The sequence below is a fragment of the Piliocolobus tephrosceles genome, chromosome 17 (assembly GCF_002776525.5).
Source record: "Piliocolobus tephrosceles isolate RC106 chromosome 17, ASM277652v3, whole genome shotgun sequence".
Lineage (NCBI taxonomy): Eukaryota > Metazoa > Chordata > Mammalia > Primates > Cercopithecidae > Piliocolobus > Piliocolobus tephrosceles.
Genome location: NC_045450.1, coordinates 58,763,572 through 58,771,032, shown reverse-complemented (window position 1 = coordinate 58,771,032; position 7,461 = coordinate 58,763,572). Strand labels below are relative to the sequence as shown.

The 7,461-nt window shown below is 53.9% G+C and overlaps 1 protein-coding gene across 3 annotated transcripts in view; it reads right to left on the bottom strand.

Moving 5' to 3' along the window:
* Positions 1–7,212, bottom strand: part of ST3GAL2 (ST3 beta-galactoside alpha-2,3-sialyltransferase 2) — a 66,905-nt gene extending 59,693 nt beyond the window's left edge. The window contains exon 1 of one of the 3 annotated variants that reach the window (XM_023210389.3): positions 6,956–7,212. The gene's annotated coding sequence lies outside the window, so the exon portion shown is untranslated. Of the gene's footprint in view, positions 1–1,161; positions 1,415–6,955 lie in introns of those variants that run through there. The other 2 variants (XM_023210386.3, XM_023210388.2) reach the window with 2 other exon arrangements.
* Between the last annotated feature and the right edge of the window lie 249 nt (positions 7,213–7,461).

Genomic DNA, 7,461 nt, shown 5'->3' with positions numbered 1-7,461 from the left:
GTCGTCCCAGCTACTCGGGAGGCTGAGGCAGGAGAATGGTGTGAACCCAGGAGGTGGAGCTTGCAGTGAGCCGAGATGGTGCCACTGCACTCCAGCCTGGGCAGCAGAGCAAGACTCTGTCTTAAAAAAAAAAGAAAAAGAAAAAAAAGAAAAAAACTTAGCTGGGCACAAAATAGTGTACACTTTCAGTTGCAGCTACTCAGAAAGCTGAGGTGGAAGAACCACTTGAGCCCCAAGAGTTCAAGGCTGCAGTGAGCTATGACAGCACTACTGCATTCCAGCCCGGGTGACAGAGCCCCATTTAGCATGAATGGCAAAATTTTAAAAGATTATATGTTTTCCTCTAGATTTACCTTGGCCCTTATTCACCTTATTGTACACGGTAGTATCCGCTGCATTAATAGATGGTAAAACAGCACATATATTTGAATTGAAGGAAAGTCCTCTTCACTCCAGGAAGATGAACTGCTCTAAGAATTCGCAGGGATAAGGCACCCTTCAGCATAGCTCCTCCTGCCTCCACCCAAGACAACTCTGTTCCCTCCCTCCCACCCATTTCTGCAGCAGGAAACCGCCAGGGCTCAGCTGGAAAGCTAGGATTGCCCAAAGCCCAGCCTGTGCCCTGGAACCCCACAAGGTCCGCAATGGCAACACGGAAGCTTGACAATGTGTTGTAACTACAACAATAATTTATAAATAGCAACAAGAAGTACTCTAAAATGGCTAGTTAGGGACACAGGCAGGGGTCCCTGATGAGCATGGCATAACTGGAAGAAAAAGCCTGATTTCCCCCAGATAGCAGGTAAAGTTCAGACCCCCTCCTTGCGACATGTCACTTGGAGATGTCTACCCTAATAGCTGATGAGGACTTACCATTAACAAGCATTCTGAGCAGAGAGGAAGGAAAACTCGGTTTCAGAAAGCAGGGCCAGGCCATTTAGTTGGTAAGGGCTCAGGTGTGTGGGAGGGAAGCTGGGACATGGGAACTGAAAGGACAGAAGGGGAAGGAGGAGAAGCCCATCCCGGCTGCATGTGGAAACAGAAGAGATGCAAAAGCACCCAGCTGGCAGAGAGCCCCAGCTGCCTCCAGCACCTAGAGAGTCTCTGGGGCTCAGTGGCCCCGCGGCCTCAGGGCAAGGCCCCCAACCTCAGGCAGCTCACCAGGATTCCAGTTATGTGGTCAGCATAAGCACACAGCTCCTCCAAAGCAAGTCCACATCACCTTCTCCTAAACTCTTCCTCCTCCTGACTGCCCCATTTCAGTAAAGGAACCAGCTCTCATCATTAGGCACTGAAACCACAAGCCCCAGCCCATCAAGTGTCTGCTCCGAAAACAGCTACCTTTGCAAGCTCTCTACACTCTGTTCCCTCTTTTCCACTTCTATTGCCAAGTGCCAGCCTGCATGATATCTCACCTGGACTCTATCTACTCCATCTCCTCCCTCCCTCCTCTCCCTGTCCCCTTATGACCCAGCCATACTGTGCTGTCAGTTTGCCCTCAGTCTGCTCAGAAACTAGTCAGACTAAAGCCCCCTGTGTCACCACCCGTCAGTTCAAGTCCTTATCCAGCTCCTGTCTGGACTGATTTTTTGCAGTACCTATTTTCTCTCCTTTTGGAGACTTCTGCTTTTGGATGCAGGGTTGCGAGGGAACTGCCCAACATGCCACCAGCCCTTCACTGGCCAAGGAAGGGAACAAGGGAACACGGCCCAGGTTGGGCCAACCAGACATTTCCTCCCTCGGATATGAATGCCAAGTGGTGACAAAATGACTGAGCACAGCTGGAGCAGATGCATCCTGGCAACAGCGGTTCCCTGAAGACACTGGCCTTTGGTCCCTGCTGTACCCACTCCAAGACCCTGGAGGGGACCTGGGTCCTGAGTCATCACTCTGATTTTATAGTTCCCACAGCTTTCCAAGGAATTGCTTTCCTGCCAAAGGCAGCCAAGTTTCTGCTTGCCACCAAACAGGATTCCTTACTACTTTCTAAATAAATCCCCTATGCTCTAGACAAAAGGGACAACTCCCTAAATGTGCCTTGTGATAGCCTGTCTTTGTACCTGTTGGCCTGCACACCCCTCCAGCCCACAGGCCCTGCCTGGAAACCTACCCTTAGAGACCCATCCCAAATGCCTTTTCTGAGCCCCTATGGGGATGACTTAGATATCCTTTAACTGGCCACTTCCCTGTAGATCTACTGGTGGACTTGTCTTATCCCCCTCCCAGGGGACAGCAACTTGGACATTACTGTCTCCTCCACAACACTCAGCAAAGTTCTCAGCTCAAAAAAACTCAGACTTGGCCAGGCACAGTGACTCACACCTGTAATTCCAGCAGTTTGGGAGGCTGAGGTGGGCAGATCACGAGGTCAGGAGTTCGAGACCAGCCTGGCCAACATGGCAAAACCCTGTCTCTAGTAACAATACAAAAATTAGCTGGGCGTTGTGGAGTGTGCCTGTAATCCCAGTTACTTGGGAGTCTGAGGCACAAGAGTCGCTTGAACCCAGCAGTCGGAAAATACAGTGAGCCGAGATCACACCACTGCATTCCAGCCTAGCGACAGAATGAGACTTCGTCTCAAAAACAAACAAACAAAATTCAGACATTTGGGGGCAGACGACCCCAAAGGACAATTAAGGTTTGTTGAGCACAACAAGGAGCAGGAACTAAGAGCAGGGGCTGTGCGGCAGAAAGACATGAGTTTCAATCCCAGATCCTCCTGCTGTCTGTTTGGGCATGACTGATAAGTTCTGTGAGTCTCAGTTCATCATCCACAAAGCAGCGGCAACAACGCCAGCCTTGCAGTGTTGCTGTGAGGATTCACTAACACCAGAGAGCACCTAGCACTGTGCCTGGCTGGCAGCAAGCACTCAATGAACAGCAGCCATGATTCAAGCTATTCTGTTGGCGTTGGAATCAGGAGTCCCAGGGCCTCTGTGTGACCCACAGTATATCTCTCTGTTCCTCAGTAACCCTACCTAAGTCTGTATCTGCCTTATAAATGTTCCACTGACCTATAAAACAACAGCTGGAAAATGCTCTGCAAAGCACAATGTAATTGATGCCTCCTGCTTTTCTAAATTTCAAAGACTCCCAGGCATCCTGTCTAGTGTGCAGCCATGGTAGGACTTTACTTGGCAGGCACCCCAACCCATTTGGTTGGGGAAACAGGCACAGGCCACACAAGGGCCCAGTTCAGCAATTTGCTTCACTATGTCCACAGAGTCACCCTTTTCCAAAGCCACAGCTCCTGAATTTCCTGCTTGGTTGTGGGGCCTTCCTTCAAATAACCGTGGGGCAGTGTCCTTCCAATCATTACCAATCCTGGGCAGCATCAGAATGAAAGAAAAGCCAAACCAGTACAGCTGCCAGAATAGCCTGGTGGGGAAGTAAGGTGGAAGAAAGTCCCTCTTAAGACTTTACATCTAGCTGGCCAGGGACAGTGGCTCATGCCTGTAATCTCAGCAGTTTGGAGGCCACGGCAGGCAGATCACCTGAGGTCAGGAGTTTGGAACCAGCCTGACCAACATGGAGAAACTCCATCTCTACTAAAAATACAAAAAAATTAGATGGGCATGGTGGTACATGCCTGTAATCCCAGCTACTTGGGAGGCTGAGGCAGGAGAATCACTTGAACCCGGGAGGGGGAGGTTGCGGTGACCTGACATCGTGCCATTGCATTCCAGCCTGGGCAACAAGAACAAAATTCCATCTCAAAAAATAAAAAAAAACTTCTTTAAATACAAAAATTAGCCGGGCATGGTGGCGGGTGCCTGTAGCCCCAGCTACTCGAGAGGCTGAGACAGGAGAATAGCTTGAACCTGGGAGCCAGAGATTGCAGTGAGCTGAGATCATGCCATTGCACTCCAGCCTGGGCAACAAGAGGGAAACTCCATTTCAAAAAAAAAAAGGACTACATCTAGCTGGGTGCAGCAGCTCACACCTCTAATCCCAACACTTTGGGAGGCCGAGGCGGGTGGGGCACCTGAGGTCAGGAGTTTGAGACCAGCCTGGCCAACATGGAGAAACTCCATCTCTACTAAAAATACAAAAATTAGCCGGGCATGGTGGCAGATACCTGTAATCCCAGCTACTGGGGAGGCTGAGGTAGGAGAACCGCTTGAACCTGAGAGGCGGAGGTTGCAGTGAGCTGAGATCGTGCCACTGCATTCCAGCCTGGGTGACACAGCAAGCCTCTGTCTCAAAAAAAAAAAGAAAGAAAGAAAAAACAGACTTTACCTCTGGCCAGGAGCGGTGGCTCACGCCTGTAATCCCAGTACTTTGGGAGGCCAAGACGGGGGGGGGGGGGGGGGGGATCACCCATCCCCTGAGGGCAAGAGTTCAAAACCAGCCTAGCAAACATGGTGAAACTCCGTTTCTACTAAAAACACAAAGAGTAGCCGGGTGTCCTGGCATATGCCTGTAATCCTAGGCTCCTGTCACCCCAGGAAGGGGTGGCCAACCAGCCTGAAACAAGAGAATCGCTTGAACCCTGGAGGCGGAAGCTGCAGTGGGCCGAGATCGTGCCACTGTACTCCAGCCTGGGCAACAGACTGACTCCATCTCAAAAAAAAGAACGACTTTACATCTGCTTGGATTAATCTCTCAAGCAATTGTGATGGCCCCAAACCAGTGGTTCTCAAAGTGTTAGCCCTAGGGAGCTGGAGAGAGATGCAAAATATAGGCTTCACCCAGATTAAACCATAAAACTCTGGAGTCCCCCCCACACACAATCTGTGCCTTAACCAGCTCTCCAGGGGACTCTTGACTCTCAGTCAAGGGTGAAGAATCTTTCCCTAAACCTGTAACCATGAGACCTTCTGCTGTAATTCACTTATTGAACACCCACTATGTGCTGAGGACCAAGCCAGGTGGTGGTATTTCAGAAAATGAGGACGTGTTTGAAGAGCATCCACAGTCTAATGAGAGCCAAAATGAAGTACACAAATACCGCCAAAATAAGGCAGGATGTGGTATAGAACAACGCAAAAGAATCCATTTCCCATCCCTCTCCCTAGACCCTACCCCTCAGGTCTTCTTTTGCCAAGAATAGACATGGAAAAATCAAGCCTCCCCAAATCCCCAATCCTGGTATTGCAGACTCCTTAATCTCAGGTGCCTTCTCAGGAAGAGTGGTCCTTACCCTGAGGCTTGGCTGGAGTAGAAATGCTCCCCTGAGACCATAGCCAATTGCTCTTAGAAGCTTGGCTTTATCTGGCATTTGCACTCCAAAAGTTCCCAGGAGCCATCAGCGTGCCACAGCACATCACAACAATGCACTCCCAGGCATGGTCACTCCCACAGGCCCCTGCCAGGCTTGCAAGCAAGGGTGCAGAGGCAGACATAAACACCCACACAGACAGTTGGCCCCCTGGCCTCCCTTCCTCCATTCTCAAGTTACAAGGTTAAAAGCATCCAATTCACAGCCAAGGGGGAGGGCTGGGAAGGGGGTTGCTGAAGCAGTGAACCATCTGGTTCAGATCAAAATTGCTCCTTCAGGACCCCACAGAACTCCTGGAGCCTCCCGTCCCTCCCTTCCTCCACCCATCCCACTGGGAAAATGGGGACTGGGGTAGAATGGATGACCATCCTCCTCCGCCCCCCCGCCCCGCAAAAAAAAAAAAAAAAAATCTGAAGAAGACAAAACAAAAAACTGAATAATACAGGCAAATCTGTGCCACCTTTCTGAGCCCTTGTTCCCTCTAAATCCTGAGCACCACGACAAAACTTGAGATCACCGCCCACATACTCTGTGCCTTCCTCCACAGAGAGATCAGGGCAGCCAGCAGGCATCCCTCCCTGAAAGGGCAACCCCTCCAAAGTTAGCAGCAGAAGCAAGATGAAGCTTAGGGGTGTGGTCTCCCAGACTCCTCTTATGCCACCATCTCTCTAAAAACCAGGGATACCTTCCACCTCAGAGAGGCTTCAGAGCCCACCGGGCAAGGAAGGGGTGACCAACCAGCTTCCAAACATCCGTCCCAAAGACGAGGCAGGACTGTGAGTTACTGGCCAGAGGCCCCAGAGTGCGTGTACCCCCTTGGAGGCTTTGACTGAAAAGAGGCCCCAGGTCCCTGCCTTGCCCCAGCACCTCTCTAGCCCCTTTCTCCAACACCACTTTTAACTCAGTCCTTCGCTCCTTTACGCAGCTGTAAAGCAAGAGGCAAGATGGGAGACGGGAGGTGGATGCAGTTGGCAAAAGATAACTCGAAAGGCTAACTTGAGCAAGCAAGCAATGGGTGGTGAGCTCAGCCCAGAGCTGTAGCAGGGGGTGGAAGTTTGGTCCAGTCACAGGGTAATGACTGGGGGGAAGAAATGACTTCCATTCCAAGGCAGAGAAGGAACAGGAGAGAGGAGAGACGGGGTTCAGGCCAGCCTCCACGGGATTGGAGCACTGGCCAAGTTTCTGGCTTACGCGGTGCTTCAGTTTCCCTAAAGTAGGAAGGTCGAGCCGTGAGAACTGGGCCACTGAGGGTGGTTAGGGGGCAGTGCCAGGTAGGGGAAAGATCACAGGGGAGAGAGGAGAGAGGTGCTGATGGGGCAGACAGGCTCCGGCCAAGAGTGGGGCCGGGGTCTCCCAGGTGGAGCAGAGGTCGGGAGAGCCAGGGGTTAGGGGTACGAACTAGGGAGTGGAATGGAAGTCGGGACCAGGGCAGGGAGCTCTTCCGAGGGCTGGGGCTGGGGCTGGAGGCTACCGGCAAAGGAGCGGAGCGGGAGCCCTGGGAGGCTGGGAGCGGCTGGGCGTGCAGAGCAGAAGGCGGGGATCCGGAATGAGGCCAACGCGCGCGGACCCCCGCCTACACGAGGGAGCCCGGCGCCCCGGCCCGGGGGAAGTTGCCGGGCTGGACCGGGCCGGTCTGGGCCGCTGGGCCGCGCCAGCTGCCCGCGCATGGGAGGTCTGGGCAGCCGGGGGCCCGGGGCGCTCCGCATCCCGCCCGCCCTCATCCCGCCCGCGCACCTCAGTCAGCGCCCGGCGCTGCGCGGGCCATACTCGCCGCTCCTGCCGCCGCCTCCGCCCGCGCAGAGAGCCGTCGCCGCTGCTGCCGCCGCCGGCGTCCGGACCCGTTAGCTCGCGGCTCTCTTGTCCGCCCGCCGTGGGCTAGTCCCGCCTTTGCCTGGCCCACCCCTACCCGAGCGCCGCCGCCGCCGCCTCAGCCCGGCCCCTCCCCCCACCCCTGCCCGGCTTGAAGGGAAGGGTGGGGGACAGGGGCGACTGCCCCCACCCCATTCACATCCTCCCCGTTTCTCCCTCCCTCCGCCCCCCGCACGCGCGCCGGCATGCTGGGATATGGAGTCCAGGCGGCGCTGGGCCGCTGGGGGCGCCCCGCGTCCAGGACTACATCTCCCAGAAGACAGCGAGTGCACCCCAGGGATTGTGGGCTTTGTAGTTTCGCTGGGGCTCAGGGGGTCCGCCCCGCAGGAGGGGAGAAGGAGGGGGATGGGAAGTCTTCATTCTCAGAAGGC